The sequence below is a fragment of the Gadus chalcogrammus genome, chromosome 5 (assembly GCF_026213295.1).
Source record: "Gadus chalcogrammus isolate NIFS_2021 chromosome 5, NIFS_Gcha_1.0, whole genome shotgun sequence".
Classification (NCBI taxonomy): Eukaryota; Metazoa; Chordata; class Actinopteri; order Gadiformes; family Gadidae; genus Gadus; species Gadus chalcogrammus.
Window position 1 is genome coordinate 37,817 of NC_079416.1, and position 18,271 is coordinate 56,087.

Below are 18,271 nucleotides of genomic sequence, written 5' to 3' on the forward strand. Positions count from 1 at the left end.
ACAGCTGACCACTCTGACCCTGGTTCCATTAAATGTTGTGAACTAGACTGGACGGTTGATGACGGGATTCTGATGGGTTGCCAGATACACCGTGTATGTGTTTTCGTAGTGTAGTGGTTATCACGGTCGCCTCACACGCGAAAGGTCCCAGGTTCGAAACCGGGCGGAAACATCAAAACTGTTTTGAGATCAACAAAGTTAATGTTTAAATTCTCCTGCTTTACTATCAAGCAGCTATTCGGGAAAAGGCTATCTGGAACAGAAACTTCAGCAGCGTCTACTTGGCACCACGCCACCTCTTCAACCGATAGCCGCGTCATATTATTAAGTGTTTAAACCTGCGCTGAAAACCTGTTCATGCGGGAGCTTCTGCTGGCAAATTTTTCTAGGGTTTTGCTCAATCCACATGGTTTCCGTAGTTTAGTGGTTATCACGTTCGCCTAACACGCGATAGGTCCCCGGTTGGAGACCGGGCGGAAACATGGTGAAAGTATTTGTATTTAGCGCTCGCAGTTGAGAGCATAGACTGTATGAAAGTTAAACTCGAACTCTAGTTGTGAGAAGTGTCTGGGTGTCAACCTCCTTTCCTGATTTTCCTAGCGTTACTGAGTCTTCTACGTGCACCTCTCCAGCATGGACTTCTGGGGTAACCGTCTCATCCTGGATCGTCTAGCATGCAATGGACGGTTCGTAGGCCATTGGTATGTCGTGGTGGGCTTTGGCCGCTGGAAACCTGTTCATGCGGGTGCTTCTGATCACAATATTTTCTAGGGTTTTTTTCATTCTCAAAGGTTTCCGTAGTGTAGTGGTTATCACGTTCGCCTTACACGCGATAGGTCCCCGGTTCGAGACCGGGCGGAAACATGGTGAAAGTATTTGTATTTAGTGCTCGCAGTTGAGAGCATAGACTGTATGAAAGTTAAACTCTAACTCTAGTTGTGAGAAGTTCTTAGGAGTGTCTTGGTGTCAACCTCCTTTCCTGTTTTGTCTAGCGTTACTGAGTCTTCTACGTGCACCTCTCCAGCATGGACTTCTGGGGTAACCGTCTCATCCTGGATCGTCTAGCGTGCAATGGACGGTTCGTAGTCCATTAGCATGTCGTGGCGGGCTTTGGCCGCTGTCGTTACGACTTTACAATTGAGGCCTAGCGTGCTAGCATTGTTCCCCGCGGTAGCAGATGGGCGAATGGATGTTTAGGATAATATGTTTCAAATATGTATGATATAACCACTTACATTCACACCTGACCAGTCTGACCCTGGTTCCATTAAATGTTGTGAACTAGACTGGACGGTTGATGACGGGATTCTGATGGGTTGCCAGATACTCGGTGTATGTGTTTTCGTAGTGTAGTGGTTCTCACGTTCGTCTCACACGCGAAAGATCCCCGGTTCGAAACCGGGCGGAAACATCAAAACTGTTTTGAGATCAACAAAGTTAATGTTTAAATTCTCCTGCTTTACTATCAAGCAGCTATTCGTGATGAGTCTATCTGGAACAGAGCCTTCAGCAGCGTCTACTTGGCACCACGCCACCTCTTCAACCGAAAGCCTCGTCATATTATTAAGTATTTAAACCAACGCGGAAAACCTGTTCATGCGGGTGCTTCTGATCACAATATTTTCTAGGGTTGTGTGGGAGCTTGTGTGGGAGCTTCTGCTGACAAAATTTTCTAGGGTTATGCTCAAGCTAACAGGTTTCCGTTGTGTAGTGATTATCACGTTCGCCTAACACGCGAAAGGTCTCCGGTTTGAAACCGGGCAGAAACAGTTCTATTGTTTTGAGATATACAAAGTTAATGTTTAAATTCTCCTGCTTTACTATCAAGCAGCTATTCGGGAAAAGTCTATCTGGAACAGAAACTTCAGCAGCGTCTACTTGGCACCACGCCACCTCTTCAACCAATAGCCTCGTCATATTATTAAGTATTTAAACCAACGCGGAAAACCTGTTCATGCGGGTGCTTCTGATGACAATATTTTCTAGTTTTTTTTTCTTTCGCACAGGTTTCCGTAGTGTAGTGGTTATCATGTTCGCCTTACACGCGAAAGGTCCCCGGTTCAAGACCGGGCGGAAACAGCATTAATTACAAATTTAAATTGAACCGATAGCCGCGTCATATTATCAAGTGTTTAAACCTGCGCTGAAAACCTGTTCATGCGGGAGCTTCTGCTGACAAAATTTTCTAGGGTTTTCCTCATTCTACATGGTTTCCGTAGTGTAGTGGTTATCACGTTCGCCTAACACTTGAAAGGTCCCCGGTTCGAAACCGGGCTGAAACAGCAATACTGTATTGAGATCAACAAAGTTAATGTTTAAATTCTCCTGCTTTACTATCAAGCAGCTATTCGTGATGAGTCTATCTGGAACAGAGCCTTCAGCAGCGTCTACTTGGCACCACGCCACCTCTTCAACTGATAGCCTCGTCATATTATTAAGTGTTTAAACCTGCGCTGAAAACCTGTTCATGCGGGAGCTTCTGCTGACAAAATTTTCTAGGGTTTTGCTCAATCGACATGGTTTCCGTAGTGTAGTGGTTATCACGTTCGCCTAACACGCGAAAGGTCCCCGGTTCGAGACCGGGCGGAAACATGGTGAAAGTATTTGTATTTAGCGCTCGCAGTTGAGAGCATAGGCTGTATGAAAGTTAAACTCGAACTCTCGTTGTGAGAAGTGTCTTGGTGTCAACCTCCTTTCCTGATTTTCCTAGCGTTACTGAGTCTTCTACGTGCACCTCTCCAGCATGGACTTCTGGGGTAACCGTCTCATCCTGGATCGTCTAGCATGCAATGGACGGTTCGTAGGCCATTGGCATGTCGTGGCGGGCTTTGGCCGCTGTCGTTACGACTTTACAATTGAGGCCTAGCGTGTTAGCATTGTTCCCCGCTGTAGCAGATGGGCGAATGGATGTTTAGGATAATATGTTTCAAATATGTATGATATAACCACTTACATTCACACCTGACCACTCTGACCCTGGTTCCATTAAATGGTGTGAACTCGACTGGATGGTTGATGACAGGATTCTGATGGGTTGCCAGATTCTTGTGTATGTGTTTACACGCGATAGGTCCCCGGTTCGAGACCGGGCGGAGACATGGTGAAAGTATTTGTATTTAGTGCTCGCAGTTGAGAGCATAGACTGTATGAAAGTTAAACTCTAACTCTAGTTGTGAGAAGTTCTTAGGAGTGTCTTGGTGTCAACCTCCTTTCCTGTTTTGCCTAGCGTTAGAGTCTTCTAAGTTCACCTCTCCAGCATGGACTTCTGGGGGAACCGTCTCATCCTGGATCGTCTAGCGTGCAATGGACAGTTCAGCAGCGTCTACTTGGCACCACGCCACCTCTTCAACCGATAGCCTCGTCATATTATTAAGTATTTAAACCAACACGGAAAACCTGTTCATGCGGGTGCTTCTGATCACAATATTTTCTAGGTTTGTTTTCGTTCTCAAAGGTTTCTGTAGTGTAGTGGTTATCACGTTCGCCTTACACGCGATAGGTCCCCGGTTCGAGACCGGGCGGAGACATGGTGAAAGTATTTGTATTTAGTGCTCGCAGTTGAGAGCATAGACTGTATGAAAGTTAAACTCTAACTCTAGTTGTGAGAAGTTCTTAGGAGTGTCTTGGTGTCAACCTCCTTTCCTGTTTTGCCTAGCGTTACTGAGTCTTCTAAGTTCACCGCTCCAGCATGGACTTCTGGGGTAACCGTCTCATCCTGGATCGTCTAGCGTGCAATGGACGGTTCGTAGTCCATTAGCATGTCGTGGCGGGCTTTGGCCGCTGTCGTTACGACTTTACAATTGAGGCCTAGCGTGCTAGCATTGTTCCCCGCGGTAGCAGATGGGCGAATGGATGTTTAGGATAATATGTTTCAAATATGTATGATATAACCACTTACATTCACACCTGACCACTCTGACCCTGGTTCCATTAAATGTTGTGAACTAGACTGGACGGTTGATGACGGGATTCTGATGGGTTGCCAGATAAACCGTGTATGTGTTTCCGTAGTGTAGTGGTTATCACGTTCGCCTCACACGCGAAAGGTCCCCGGTTCGAAACCGGGCGGAAACATAAAAACTGTTTTGAGATCAACAAAGTTAATGTTTAAATTCTCCTGCTTTACTATCAAGCAGCTATTCGTGATGAGTCTATCTGGAACAGAGCCTTCAGCAGCGTCTACTTGGCACCACGCCACCTCTTCAACCGATAGCCTCGTCATATTATTAAGTGTTTAAACCTGCGCTGAAAACCTGTTCATGTGGGAGCTTCTGCTGACAAAATTTTCTAGGGTTATGCTCAAGCTAACAGGTTTCCGTTGTGTAGTGATTATCACGTTCGCCTAACACGCGAAAGGTCTCCGGTTTGAAACCTGGCAGTAACAGTTTCATTGTTTTGAGATATACAAAGTTAATGTTTAAATTCTCCTGCTTTACTATCAAGCAGCTATTCGGGAAAAGTCTATCTGGAACAGAAACTTCAGCAGCGTCTACTTGGCACCACGCCACCTTTTCAACCGATAGCCTCGTCATATTATTAAGTATTTAAACCAACGCGGAAAACCTGTTCATGCGGGTGCTTCTGATCACAATATTTTCTAGGTTTGTTTTTATTGTCAAAGGTTTCCGTAGTGTAGTGGTTATCACGTTCGCCTTACGCGCGATAGGTCCCCGGTTCGAGACCGGGAGCAGACATGGTGAAAGTATTTGTATTTAGTGCTCGCAGTTGAGAGCATAGACTGTATGAAAGTTAAACTCTAACTCTAGTTGTGAGAAGTTCTTAGGAGTGTCTTGGTGTCAACCTCCTTTCCTGTTTTGCCTAGCGTTACTGAGTCTTCTAAGTTCACCTCTCCAGCATGGACTTCTGGGGTAACCGTCTCATCCTGGATCGTCTAGCGTGCAATGGACGGTTCGTAGTCCATTAGCATGTCGTGGCGGGCTTTGGCCGCTGTCGTTACGACTTTACAATTGAGGCCTAGCGTGCTAGCATTGTTCCCCGCGGTAGCAGATGGGCGAATGGATGTTTAGGATAATATGTTTAAAAAATGTATGATATAACCACTTACATTCACACCTGACCACTCTGACCCTGGTTCCATTAAATGTTGTGAACTAGACTGGACGGTTGATGACGGGATTCTGATGGGTTGCCAGATTAACCGTGTATGTGTTTTCGTAGTGTAGTGGTTATCACTTCCAACTCACACGCGAAAGGTCCCCGGTTCGAAACCGGGCGGAAACATAAAAACAGTTTTGAGATCAACAAAGTTAATATTTAAATTCTCCTGCTTTACTATCAAGCATCACCACGCCACCTCTTCAACTGATAGCCTCGTCATATTATTAAGTGTTTAAACCTGCGCTGAAAACCTGTTCATGCGGGAGCTTCTGCTGACAAAATTTTCTAGGGTTTTGCTCAATCGACATGGTTTCCGTAGTGTAGTGGTTATCACGTTCGCCTAACACGCGAAAGGTCCCCGGTTCGAGACCGGGCGGAAACATGGTGAAAGTATTTCTATTTAGCGCTCGCAGTTGAGAGCATAGACTGTATGAAAGTTAAACTCGAACTCTCGTTGTGAGAAGTGTCTTGGTGTCAACCTCCTTTCCTGATTTTCCTAGCGTTACTGAGTCTTCTACGTGCACCTCTCCAGCATGGACTTCTGGGGTAACCGTCTCATCCTGGATCGTCTCGCATGCAATGGACGGTTCGTAGGCCATTGGCATGTCGTGGCGGGCTTTGGCCGCTGTCGTTACGACATTACAATTGAGGCCTAGCGTGTTAGCATTGTTCCCCGCTGTAGCAGATGGGCGAATGGATGTTTAGGATAATATGTTTCAAATATGTATGATATAACCACTTACATTCACACCTGACCACTCTGACCCTGGTTCCATTAAATGGTGTGAACTCGACTGGACGGTTGATGACAGGATTCTGATGGGTTGCCAGATTCTTGTGTATGTGTTTCCGTAGTGTAGTGGTTATCACGTTAGCCTCACACGCGAATGGTCCCCGATTCGAAACCGGGCGGAAACAGCATTAGTGTTTTGAGGTATACAAAGTTAATGTTTAAATTCTCCTGCGTTACTATCAAGTAGCTATTCGTGAAGAGTTTATCTTGAACAGAACCATCAGCAGCGTCTAATTGGCACCACGCCACCTCTTGAACCGATAGCCTCGTCATATTATTAAGTATTTAAACCAACGCAGAAAACCTGTTCATGCGGGTGCTACTGATCACAATATTTTCTAGGTTTGTTTTCATTCTCAAAGGTTTCCGTAGTGTAGTGGTTATCACGTTTGCCTTACACGCGATAGGTCCCCGGTTCGAGACCGGGCGGAGACATGGTGAAAGTATTTGTATTTAGTGCTCGCAGTTGAGAGCATAGACTGTATGAAAGTTAAACTCTAACTCTAGTTGTGAGAAGTTCTTAGGAGTGTCTTGGTGTCAACCTCCTTTCCTGTTTTGCCTAGCGTTACTGAGTCTTCTACGTGCACCTCTCCAGCATGGACTTCTGGGGTAACCGTCTCATCCTGGATCTTCTAGCGTGCAATGGACGGTTCGTAGTCCATTAGCATGTCGTGGCGGGCTTTGGCCGCTGTCGTTACGACTTTACAATTGAGGCCTAGCGTGCTAGCATTGTTCCCCGCGGTAGCAGATGGGCGAATGGATGTTTAGGATAATATGTTTCAAATATGTATGATATAACCACTTACATTCACAGCTGACCACTCTGACCCTGGTTCCATTAAATGTTGTGAACTAGACTGGACGGTTGATGACGGGATTCTGATGGGTTGCCAGATACTCCGTGTATGTGTTTTCGTAGTGTACTGGTTATCGCGTTCGCCTCACACGCGAAAGGTCCCCGGTTCGAAACCGGGCGGAAACATCAAAACTGTTTTGAGATCAACAAAGTTAATGTTTAAATTCTCCTGCTTTACTATCAAGCATCACCACGCCACCTCTTCAACTGATAGCCTCGTCATATTATTAAGTGTTTAAACCTGCGCTGAAAACCTGTTCATGCGGGAGCTTCTGCTGACAAAATTTTCTAGGGTTTTGTTCAATCGACATGGTTTCCGTAGTGTAGTGGTTATCACGTTCGCCTAACACGCGAAAGGTCCCCGGTTCGAGACCGGGCGGAAACATGGTGAAAGTATTTGTATTTAGCGCTCGCAGTTGAGAGCATAGACTGTATGAAAGTTAAACTCGAACTCTCGTTGTGAGAAGTGTCTTGGTGTCAACCTCCTTTCCTGATTTTCCTAGCGTTACTGAGTCTTCTACGTGCACCTCTCCAGCATGGACTTCTGGGGTAACCGTCTCATCCTGGATCGTCTCGCATGCAATGGACGGTTCGTAGGCCATTGGCATGTCGTGGCGGGCTTTGGCCGCTGTCGTTACGACATTACAATTGAGGCCTAGCGTGTTAGCATTGTTCCCCGCTGTAGCAGATGGGCGAATGGATGTTTAGGATAATATGTTTCAAATATGTATGATATAACCACTTACATTCACACCTGACCACTCTGACCCTGGTTCCATTAAATGGTGTGAACTCGACTGGACGGTTGATGACAGGATTCTGATGGGTTGCCAGATTCTTGTGTATGTGTTTCCGTAGTGTAGTGGTTATCACGTTAGCCTCACACGCGAATGGTCCCCGATTCGAAACCGGGCGGAAACAGCATTAGTGTTTTGAGGTATACAAAGTTAATGTTTAAATTCTCCTGCTTTACTATCAAGTAGCTATTCGTGAAGAGTTTATCTTGAACAGAACCATCAGCAGCGTCTACTTGGCACCACGCCACCTCTTGAACCGATAGCCTCGTCATATTATTAAGTATTTAAACCAACGCAGAAAACCTGTTCATGCGGGTGCTTCTGATCACAATATTTTCTAGGTTTGTTTTCATTCTCAAAGGTTTCCGTAGTGTAGTGGTTATCACGTTCGCCTTACACGCGATAGGTCCCCGGTTCGAGACCGGGCGGAGACATGGTGAAAGTATTTGTATTTAGTGCTCGCAGTTGAGAGCATAGACTGTATGAAAGTTAAACTCTAACTCTAGTTGTGAGAAGTTCTTAGGAGTGTCTTGGTGTCAACCTCCTTTCCTGTTTTGCCTAGCGTTACTGAGTCTTCTACGTGCACCTCTCCAGCATGGACTTCTGGGGTAACCGTCTCATCCTGGATCTTCTAGCGTGCAATGGACGGTTCGTAGTCCATTAGCATGTCGTGGCGGGCTTTGGCCGCTGTCGTTACGACTTTACAATTGAGGCCTAGCGTGCTAGCATTGTTCCCCGCGGTAGCAGATGGGCGAATGGATGTTTAGGATAATATGTTTCAAATATGTATGATATAACCACTTACATTCACAGCTGACCACTCTGACCCTGGTTCCATTAAATGTTGTGAACTAGACTGGACGGTTGATGACGGGATTCTGATGGGTTGCCAGATACTCCGTGTATGTGTTTTCGTAGTGTACTGGTTATCGCGTTCGCCTCACACGCGAAAGGTCCCCGGTTCGAAACCGGGCGGAAACATCAAAACTGTTTTGAGATCAACAAAGTTAATGTTTAAATTCTCCTGCTTTACTATCAAGCAGCTATTCGGGAAAAGGCTATCTGGAACAGAAACTTCAGCAGCGTCTACTTGGCACAACGCCACCTCTTCAACCGATAGCCGCGTCATATTATTAAGTGTTTAAACCTGCGCTGAAAACCTGTTCATGCGGGAGCTTCTGCTGGCAAAATTTTCTAGGGTTTTGCTCAATCGACATGGTTTCCGTAGTGTAGTGGTTATCACGTTTGCCTAACACGCGAAAGGTCCCCGGTTCGAGTCCGGGCGGAAACATGGTGAAAGTATTTGTATTTATCGCTCGCAGTTGAGAGCATAGACTGTATGAAAGTTAAACTCGAACTCTAGTTGTGAGAAGTGTCTGGGTGTCAACCTCCTTTCCTGATTTTCCTAGCGTTACTGAGTCTTCTACGTGCACCTCTCCAGCATGGACTTCTGGGGTAACCGTCTCATCCTGGATCGTCTAGCATGCAATGGACGGTTCGTAGGCCATTGGTATGTCGTGGTGGGCTTTGGCCGCTGTCGTTACGACTTTACAAGCCTCGTCATATTATTAAGTATTTAAACCAACGCGGAAAACCTGTTCATGCGGGTGCTTCTGATGAAAATATTTTCTAGTTTTTTTTTCTTTTGCACTGGTTTCCGTAGTGTAGTGGTTATCACGTTCGCCTTACACGCGAAAGGTCCCCGGTTCAAGACCGGGCGGAAACAGCATTAATTACAAATTTAATGTTTAAATTCTCCTGCTTTGCTATCAAGCAGCAATTCGGGAAAAGTCTGTCTGGAACAGGACCTTCAGCACTGACTACTTGGCACCACGCCACCTCTTTAACCGATAACCTCGTCATATTATTAAGTGTTTAAACCTGCGCTGAAAACCTGTTCATGCGGGAGCTTCTGCTGACAAAATTTTCTAGGGTTATGCGCAAGCTAATAGGTTTCCGTTGTGTAGTGATTATCACGTTCGCCTAACACGCGATAGGTCCCCGGTTCGAAACCGGGCAGAAACAGTTTCATCGTTTTGAGATATACAAAGTTAATGTTTAAATTCTCCTGCTTTACTATCAAGCAGCTATTCGGGAAAAGGCTATCTGGAACAGAAACTTCAGCAGCGTCTATTTGGCACCACGCCAACTCTTCAACCGATAGCCGCGTCATATTATTAAGGGTTTAAACCTGCGCTGAAAACCTGTTCATGCGGGAGCTTCTGCTGACAAAATTTTCTAGGGTTTTGTTCAATCTACATGGTTTCCGTAGTGTAGTGGTTATCACGTTTGCCTAAAACGCGATAGGTCCCCGGTTCGAAACCGTGCAGAAACAGTTTCATCGGTTTGAGACATTCAAAGTTAATGTTTAAATTCTCCTGCTTTACTATCAAGCAGCTATTCGGGAAAAGGCTATCTGGAACAGAAACTTCAGCAGCGTCTACTTGGCACCACGCCACCTCTTCAACCGATAGCCGCGTCATATTATTAAGTGTTTAAACCTGCGCTGAAAACCTGTTCATGCGGGAGCTTCTGCTGGCAAAATTTTCTAGGGTTTTGCTCAATCGACATGGTTTCCGTAGTGTAGTGGTTATCACGTTTGCCTAACACACGCAAGGTCCCCGGTTCGAGTCCGGGCGGAAACATGGTGAAAGTATTTCTATTTAGCGCTCGCAGTTGAGAGCATAGACTGTATGAAAGTTAAACTCGAACTCTCGTTGTGAGAAGTGTCTGGGTGTCAACCTCCTTTCCTGATTTTCCTAGCGTTACTGAGTCTTCTACGTGCACCTCTCCAGCATGGACTTCTGGGGTAACCGTCTCATCCTGGATCGTCTCGCATGCAATGGACGGTTCGTAGGCCATTGGCATGTCGTGGCGGGCTTTGGCCGCTGTCGTTACGACATTACAATTGAGGCCTAGCGTGTTAGCATTGTTCCCCGCTGTAGCAGATGGGCGAATGGATGTTTAGGATAATATGTTTCAAATATGTATGATATAACCACTTACATTCACACCTGACCACTCTGACCCTGGTTCCATTAAATGGTGTGAACTCGACTGGACGGTTGATGACAGGATTCTGATGGGTTGCCAGATTCTTGTGTATGTGTTTCCGTAGTGTAGTGGTTATCACGTTAGCCTCACACGCGAATGGTCCCCGATTCGAAACCGGGCGGAAACAGCATTAGTGTTTTGAGGTATACAAAGTTAATGTTTAAATTCTCCTGCGTTACTATCAAGTAGCTATTCGTGAAGAGTTTATCTTGAACAGAACCATCAGCAGCGTCTAATTGGCACCACGCCACCTCTTGAACCGATAGCCTCGTCATATTATTAAGTATTTAAACCAACGCAGAAAACCTGTTCATGCGGGTGCTTCTGATCACAATATTTTCTAGGTTTGTTTTCATTCTCAAAGGTTTCCGTAGTGTAGTGGTTATCACGTTTGCCTTACACGCGATAGGTCCCCGGTTCGAGACCGGGCGGAGACATGGTGAAAGTATTTGTATTTAGTGCTCGCAGTTGAGAGCATAGACTGTATGAAAGTTAAACTCTAACTCTAGTTGTGAGAAGTTCTTAGGAGTGTCTTGGTGTCAACCTCCTTTCCTGTTTTGCCTAGCGTTACTGAGTCTTCTACGTGCACCTCTCCAGCATGGACTTCTGGGGTAACCGTCTCATCCTGGATCTTCTAGCGTGCAATGGACGGTTCGTAGTCCATTAGCATGTCGTGGCGGGCTTTGGCCGCTGTCGTTACGACTTTACAATTGAGGCCTAGCGTGCTAGCATTGTTCCCCGCGGTAGCAGATGGGCGAATGGATGTTTAGGATAATATGTTTCAAATATGTATGATATAACCACTTACATTCACAGCTGACCACTCTGACCCTGGTTCCATTAAATGTTGTGAACTAGACTGGACGGTTGATGACGGGATTCTGATGGGTTGCCAGATACTCCGTGTATGTGTTTTCGTAGTGTACTGGTTATCGCGTTCGCCTCACACGCGAAAGGTCCCCGGTTCGAAACCGGGCGGAAACATCAAAACTGTTTTGAGATCAACAAAGTTAATGTTTAAATTCTCCTGCTTTACTATCAAGCATCACCACGCCACCTCTTCAACTGATAGCCTCGTCATATTATTAAGTGTTTAAACCTGCGCTGAAAACCTGTTCATGCGGGAGCTTCTGCTGACAAAATTTTCTAGGGTTTTGTTCAATCGACATGGTTTCCGTAGTGTAGTGGTTATCACGTTCGCCTAACACGCGAAAGGTCCCCGGTTCGAGACCGGGCGGAAACATGGTGAAAGTATTTGTATTTAGCGCTCGCAGTTGAGAGCATAGACTGTATGAAAGTTAAACTCGAACTCTCGTTGTGAGAAGTGTCTTGGTGTCAACCTCCTTTCCTGATTTTCCTAGCGTTACTGAGTCTTCTACGTGCACCTCTCCAGCATGGACTTCTGGGGTAACCGTCTCATCCTGGATCGTCTCGCATGCAATGGACGGTTCGTAGGCCATTGGCATGTCGTGGCGGGCTTTGGCCGCTGTCGTTACGACATTACAATTGAGGCCTAGCGTGTTAGCATTGTTCCCCGCTGTAGCAGATGGGCGAATGGATGTTTAGGATAATATGTTTCAAATATGTATGATATAACCACTTACATTCACACCTGACCACTCTGACCCTGGTTCCATTAAATGGTGTGAACTCGACTGGACGGTTGATGACAGGATTCTGATGGGTTGCCAGATTCTTGTGTATGTGTTTCCGTAGTGTAGTGGTTATCACGTTAGCCTCACACGCGAATGGTCCCCGATTCGAAACCGGGCGGAAACAGCATTAGTGTTTTGAGGTATACAAAGTTAATGTTTAAATTCTCCTGCTTTACTATCAAGTAGCTATTCGTGAAGAGTTTATCTTGAACAGAACCATCAGCAGCGTCTACTTGGCACCACGCCACCTCTTGAACCGATAGCCTCGTCATATTATTAAGTATTTAAACCAACGCAGAAAACCTGTTCATGCGGGTGCTTCTGATCACAATATTTTCTAGGTTTGTTTTCATTCTCAAAGGTTTCCGTAGTGTAGTGGTTATCACGTTCGCCTTACACGCGATAGGTCCCCGGTTCGAGACCGGGCGGAGACATGGTGAAAGTATTTGTATTTAGTGCTCGCAGTTGAGAGCATAGACTGTATGAAAGTTAAACTCTAACTCTAGTTGTGAGAAGTTCTTAGGAGTGTCTTGGTGTCAACCTCCTTTCCTGTTTTGCCTAGCGTTACTGAGTCTTCTACGTGCACCTCTCCAGCATGGACTTCTGGGGTAACCGTCTCATCCTGGATCTTCTAGCGTGCAATGGACGGTTCGTAGTCCATTAGCATGTCGTGGCGGGCTTTGGCCGCTGTCGTTACGACTTTACAATTGAGGCCTAGCGTGCTAGCATTGTTCCCCGCGGTAGCAGATGGGCGAATGGATGTTTAGGATAATATGTTTCAAATATGTATGATATAACCACTTACATTCACAGCTGACCACTCTGACCCTGGTTCCATTAAATGTTGTGAACTAGACTGGACGGTTGATGATGGGATTCTGATGGGTTGCCAGATACTCCGTGTATGTGTTTTCGTAGTGTACTGGTTATCGCGTTCGCCTCACACGCGAAAGGTCCCCGGTTCGAAACCGGGCGGAAACATCAAAACTGTTTTGAGATCAACAAAGTTAATGTTTAAATTCTCCTGCTTTACTATCAAGCAGCTATTCGGGAAAAGGCTATCTGGAACAGAAACTTCAGCAGCGTCTACTTGGCACAACGCCACCTCTTCAACCGATAGCCGCGTCATATTATTAAGTGTTTAAACCTGCGCTGAAAACCTGTTCATGCGGGAGCTTCTGCTGGCAAAATTTTCTAGGGTTTTGCTCAATCGAAATGGTTTCCGTAGTGTAGTGGTTATCACGTTTGCCTAACACGCGAAAGGTCCCCGGTTCGAAACCGGGCAGAAACAGTTTCATCGTTTTGAGATATACAAAGTTAATGTTTAAATTCTCCTGCTTTACTATCAAGCAGCTATTCGGGAAAAGGCTATCTGGAACAGAAACTTCAGCAGCGTCTATTTGGCACCACGCCAACTCTTCAACCGATAGCCGCGTCATATTATTAAGGGTTTAAACCTGCGCTGAAAACCTGTTCATGCGGGAGCTTCTGCTGACAAAATTTTCTAGGGTTTTGTTCAATCTACATGGTTTCCGTAGTGTAGTGGTTATCACGTTTGCCTAAAACGCGATAGGTCCCCGGTTCGAAACCGTGCAGAAACAGTTTCATCGGTTTGAGACATTCAAAGTTAATGTTTAAATTCTCCTGCTTTACTATCAAGCAGCTATTCGGGAAAAGGCTATCTGGAACAGAAACTTCAGCAGCGTCTACTTGGCACCACGCCACCTCTTCAACCGATAGCCGCGTCATATTATTAAGTGTTTAAACCTGCGCTGAAAACCTGTTCATGCGGGAGCTTCTGCTGGCAAAATTTTCTAGGGTTTTGCTCAATCGACATGGTTTCCGTAGTGTAGTGGTTATCACGTTTGCCTAACACACGCAAGGTCCCCGGTTCGAGTCCGGGCGGAAACATGGTGAAAGTATTTGTATTTAGCGCTCGCAGTTGAGAGCATAGACTGTATGAAAGTTAAACTCGAACTCTAGTTGTGAGAAGTGTCTGGGTGTCAACCTCCTTTCCTGATTTTCCTAGCGTTACTGAGTCTTCTACGTGCACCTCTCCAGCATGGACTTCTGGGGTAACCGTCTCATCCTGGATCGTCTAGCATGCAATGGACGGTTCGTAGGCCATTGGTATGTCGTGGTGGGCTTTGGCCGCTGTCGTTACGACTTTACAAGCCTCGTCATATTATTAAGTATTTAAACCAACGCGGAAAACCTGTTCATGCGGGTGCTTCTGATGAAAATATTTTCTAGTTTTTTTTTCTTTTGCACAGGTTTCCGTAGTGTAGTGGTTATCACGTTCGCCTTACACGCGAAAGGTCCCCGGTTCAAGACCGGGCGGAAACAGCATTAATTACAAATGTAATGTTTAAATTCTCCTGCTTTGCTATCAAGCAGCTATTCGGGAAAAGTCTGTCTGGAACAGGACCTTCAGCAGTGACTACTTGGCACCACGCCACCTCTTCAACCGATAGCCTCGTCATATTATAAAGTGTTTAAACCTGCGCTGAAAACCTGTTCATGCGGGAGCTTCTGCTGACAAAATTTTCTAGGGTTATGCTCAAGCTAATAGGTTTCCGTCGTGTAGTGATTATCACGTTCGCCTAACACGCGATAGGTCCCCGGTTCGAAACCGGGCAGAAACAGTTTCATCGTTTTGAGATATACAAAGTTAATGTTTAAATTCTCCTGCTTTACTATCAAGCAGCTATTCGGGAAAAGGCTATCTGGAACAGAAACTTCAGAAGCGTCTACTTGGCACCACGCCACCTCTTCAACCGATAGCCTCTTCATATTATTAAGTATTTAAACCAACGCGGAAAACCTGTTCATGCGGGTGCTTCTGTTGACAATATTTTCTAGGTTTTTTTTCTTTCGCTCAGGTTTCCATCGTGTAGTGTTTATCACGTTCGCCTTACACGCGAAAGTTCATGTGGGAGCTTCTGCTGACAAAATTTTCTAGGGTTATGCTCAAGCTAACAGGTTTCCGTTGTGTAGTGATTATCACGTTCGCCTAACACGCGAAAGGTCTCCGGTTTGAAACCGGGCAGAAACAGTTTCATTGTTTTGAGATATACAAAGTTAATGTTTAAATTCTCCTGCTTTACTATCAAGCAGCTATTCGGGAAAAGTCTATCTGGAACAGAAACTTCAGCAGCGTCTACTTGGCACCACGCCACCTCTTCAACCGATAGCCTCGTCATATTATTAAGTATTTAAACCAACGCGGAAAACCTGTTCATGCGGGTGCTTCTGATGACAATATTTTCTAGGTTTTTTTTCTTTCGCATAGGTTTCCGTAGTGTAGTGGTTATCACGTTCGCCTGACACGCGAAAGGTCCCCGGTTCAAGACCGGGCGGAAACAGCATTAATTACAAATTTAATGTTTAAATTCTCCTGCTTTGCTATCAAGCAGCTATTCGGGAAAAGTCTGTCTGGAACAGGACCTTCAGCAGTGACTACTTGGCACCACGCCACCTCTTCAACCGATAGCCTCGTCATATTATTAAGTGTTTAAACCTGCGCTGAAAACCTGTTCATGTGGGAGCTTCTGCTGACAAAATATTCTAGGGTTATGCTCAAGCTAACAGGTTTCCGTTGTGTAGTTATTATCACGTTCGCCTAACACGCGAAAGGTCTCCAGTTTGAAACCGGGCAGAAACAGTTTCATTGTTTTGAGATCAACAAAGTTAATGTTTAAATTCTTCTGCTTTACTATCAAGCAGCTATTCGGGAAAAGTCTATCTGGAACAGAAACTTCAGAAGCGTCTACTTGGCACCACGCCACCTCTTCAACCGATAGCCTCTTCATATTATTAAGTATTTAAACCAACGCGGAAAACCTGTTCATGCGGGTGCTTCTGTTGACAATATTTTCTAGTTTTTTTTTCTTTCGCTCAGGTTTCCGTCGTGTAGTGTTTATCACGTTCGCCTTACACGCGAAAGGTCCCCGGTTCAAGACCGGTCGGAAACAGCATTAATTACAAATTTAGTGTTTCAATTCTCCTGCTTTGCTATCAAGCAGCTATTCGGGAAAAGTCTGTCTGGAACAGGACCTTCAGCAGTGACTACTTGGCACCACGCCACCTCTTCAACCGATAGCCTCGTCATATTATTAAGTGTTTAAACCTGCGCTGAAAACCTGTTCATGCGGGAGCTACTGCTGACAACATTTTCTAGGGTTATGCTCAAGCTAACAGGTTTCCGTTGTGTAGTGATTATCATGTTCGCCCTAACACGCGATAGGTCCCCGGTTCGAAACCGGGCAGAAACAGTTTCATCATTTTGAGATATACAAAGTTAATGTTTAAATTCTCCTGCTTTACTATCAAGCAGCTATTCGGGAAAAGGCTATCTGGAACAGAAACTTCAGCAGCGTCTACTTGGCACCACGCCAACTCTTCAACCGATAGCCGCGTCATATTATTAAGTGTTTAAACCTGCGCTGAAAACCTGTTCATGCGGGAGCTTCTGCTGACAAAATTTTCTAGGGTTTCGATCATTATACCTGGTTTCCGTAGTGTAGTGGTTATCACGTTCCCCTAACACGCGAAAGGTCCCTGGTTCGAGACCGGGCGGAAACATGGTGAAAGTAATTGTATTTAGCGCTCGCAGTTGAGAGCATAGACTGTATGAAAGTTAAACTCGAACTCTAGTTGTGAGAAGTGTCTGGGTGTCAACCACCTTTCCTGATTTTCCTAGCGTTACTGAGTCTTCTACGTGCACCTCTCCAGCATCGACTTCTGGGGTAACCGTCTCATCCTGGATCGTCTAGCATGCAATGGACTGTTCGTAGGCCATTGGCATGTCGTGGCGGGCTTTGGCCGCTGTCGTTACGACTTTACAATTGAGGTCTAGCGTGTTAGCATTGTTCCCCGCTGTAGCAGATGGGCGAATGGATGTTTAGGATAATATGTTTCAAATATGTATGATATAACCACTTACATTCACACCTGACCACTCTGACCCTGGTTCCATTAAATGTTGTGAACTCGACTGGACGGTTGATGACAGGATTCTGATGGGTTGCCAGATTTTTCGTGTATGTGTTTCCGTAGTGTAGTGGTTATCACGTTCGCCTCACACGCGAAAGGTCCCCGGTTCGAGACCGGGCGGAAACATGGTGAAAGTATTTGTATTTAGTGCTCGCAGTTGAGAGCATAGACTGTATGAAAGTTAAACTCTAACTCTACTTGTGAGAAGTTCTTAGGAGTGTCTTGGTGTCAACCTCCTTTCCTGTTTTGCCTAGCGTTACTGAGTCTTCTACGTGCACCTCTCCAGCATGGACTTCTGGGGTAACCGTCTCATCCTGGATCTTCTAGCGTGCAATGGACGGTTCGTAGTCCATTAGCATGTCGTGGCGGGCTTTGGCCGCTGTCGTTACGACTTTACAATTGAGGCCTAGCGTGCTAGCATTGTTCCCCGCGGTAGCAGATGGGCGAATGGATGTTTAGGATAATATGTTTCAAATATGTATGATATAACCACTTACATTCACACCTGACCACTCTGACCCTGGTTCCATTAAATGTTGTGAACTAGACTGGACGGTTGATGACGGGATTCTGATGGGTTGCCAGATACTCGGTGTATGTGTTTTCGTAGTGTAGTGGTTATCACGTTCGCCACACACGCGAAAGGTCCCCGGTTCGAAACCGGGCAGAAACAGCAATACTGTTTTGAGATCAACAAAGTTAATGTTTAAATTCTCCTGCTTTACTATCAAGCAGCTATTCGTGATGAGTCTATCTGGAACAGAGCCTTCAGCAGCGTCTACTTGGCACCACGCCACCTCTTCAACTGATACCCTCGTCATATTATTAAGTGTTTAAACCTGCGCTGAAAACCTGTTCATGTGGGAGCTTCTGCTGACAAAATTTTCTAGGGTTATGCTCAAGCTAACAGGTTTCCGTTGTGTAGTGATTATCATGTTCGCCTAACACGCGAAAGGTCTCCGGTTTGAAACCGGGCAGAAACAGTTTCATTGTTTTGAGATAT

At 45.6% G+C, this 18,271-nt stretch overlaps 11 non-coding genes across 11 annotated transcripts; all 11 read left to right on the plus strand.

Annotated features, from left to right (window-relative positions):
* Window positions 1-2,006: 2,006 nt before the first annotated feature.
* trnav-uac (transfer RNA valine (anticodon UAC)) lies at window positions 2,007-2,079 on the plus strand. The gene has a single exon. It is a non-coding gene; the product is annotated as a tRNA-Val (tRNA).
* Window positions 2,080-2,519: 440 nt separating this feature from the next.
* trnav-aac (transfer RNA valine (anticodon AAC)) lies at window positions 2,520-2,592 on the plus strand. Its single transcript has one exon. It is a non-coding gene; the product is annotated as a tRNA-Val (tRNA).
* A 1,409-nt stretch (window positions 2,593-4,001) lies between these two features.
* trnav-cac (transfer RNA valine (anticodon CAC)) lies at window positions 4,002-4,074 on the plus strand. Its single transcript has one exon. It is a non-coding gene; the product is annotated as a tRNA-Val (tRNA).
* Window positions 4,075-5,427: 1,353 nt separating this feature from the next.
* On the plus strand, window positions 5,428-5,500 carry trnav-aac (transfer RNA valine (anticodon AAC)). Its single transcript has one exon. It is a non-coding gene; the product is annotated as a tRNA-Val (tRNA).
* A 1,579-nt stretch (window positions 5,501-7,079) lies between these two features.
* On the plus strand, window positions 7,080-7,152 carry trnav-aac (transfer RNA valine (anticodon AAC)). The gene has a single exon. It is a non-coding gene; the product is annotated as a tRNA-Val (tRNA).
* Window positions 7,153-8,782: 1,630 nt separating this feature from the next.
* trnav-aac (transfer RNA valine (anticodon AAC)) lies at window positions 8,783-8,855 on the plus strand. The gene has a single exon. It is a non-coding gene; the product is annotated as a tRNA-Val (tRNA).
* A 362-nt stretch (window positions 8,856-9,217) lies between these two features.
* Window positions 9,218-9,290, plus strand: trnav-uac (transfer RNA valine (anticodon UAC)). The gene has a single exon. It is a non-coding gene; the product is annotated as a tRNA-Val (tRNA).
* Window positions 9,291-11,788: 2,498 nt separating this feature from the next.
* On the plus strand, window positions 11,789-11,861 carry trnav-aac (transfer RNA valine (anticodon AAC)). Its single transcript has one exon. It is a non-coding gene; the product is annotated as a tRNA-Val (tRNA).
* A 2,685-nt stretch (window positions 11,862-14,546) lies between these two features.
* Window positions 14,547-14,619, plus strand: trnav-uac (transfer RNA valine (anticodon UAC)). The gene has a single exon. It is a non-coding gene; the product is annotated as a tRNA-Val (tRNA).
* A 946-nt stretch (window positions 14,620-15,565) lies between these two features.
* trnav-gac (transfer RNA valine (anticodon GAC)) lies at window positions 15,566-15,638 on the plus strand. Its single transcript has one exon. It is a non-coding gene; the product is annotated as a tRNA-Val (tRNA).
* Window positions 15,639-17,321: 1,683 nt separating this feature from the next.
* trnav-cac (transfer RNA valine (anticodon CAC)) lies at window positions 17,322-17,394 on the plus strand. Its single transcript has one exon. It is a non-coding gene; the product is annotated as a tRNA-Val (tRNA).
* Window positions 17,395-18,271: the final 877 nt, after the last annotated feature.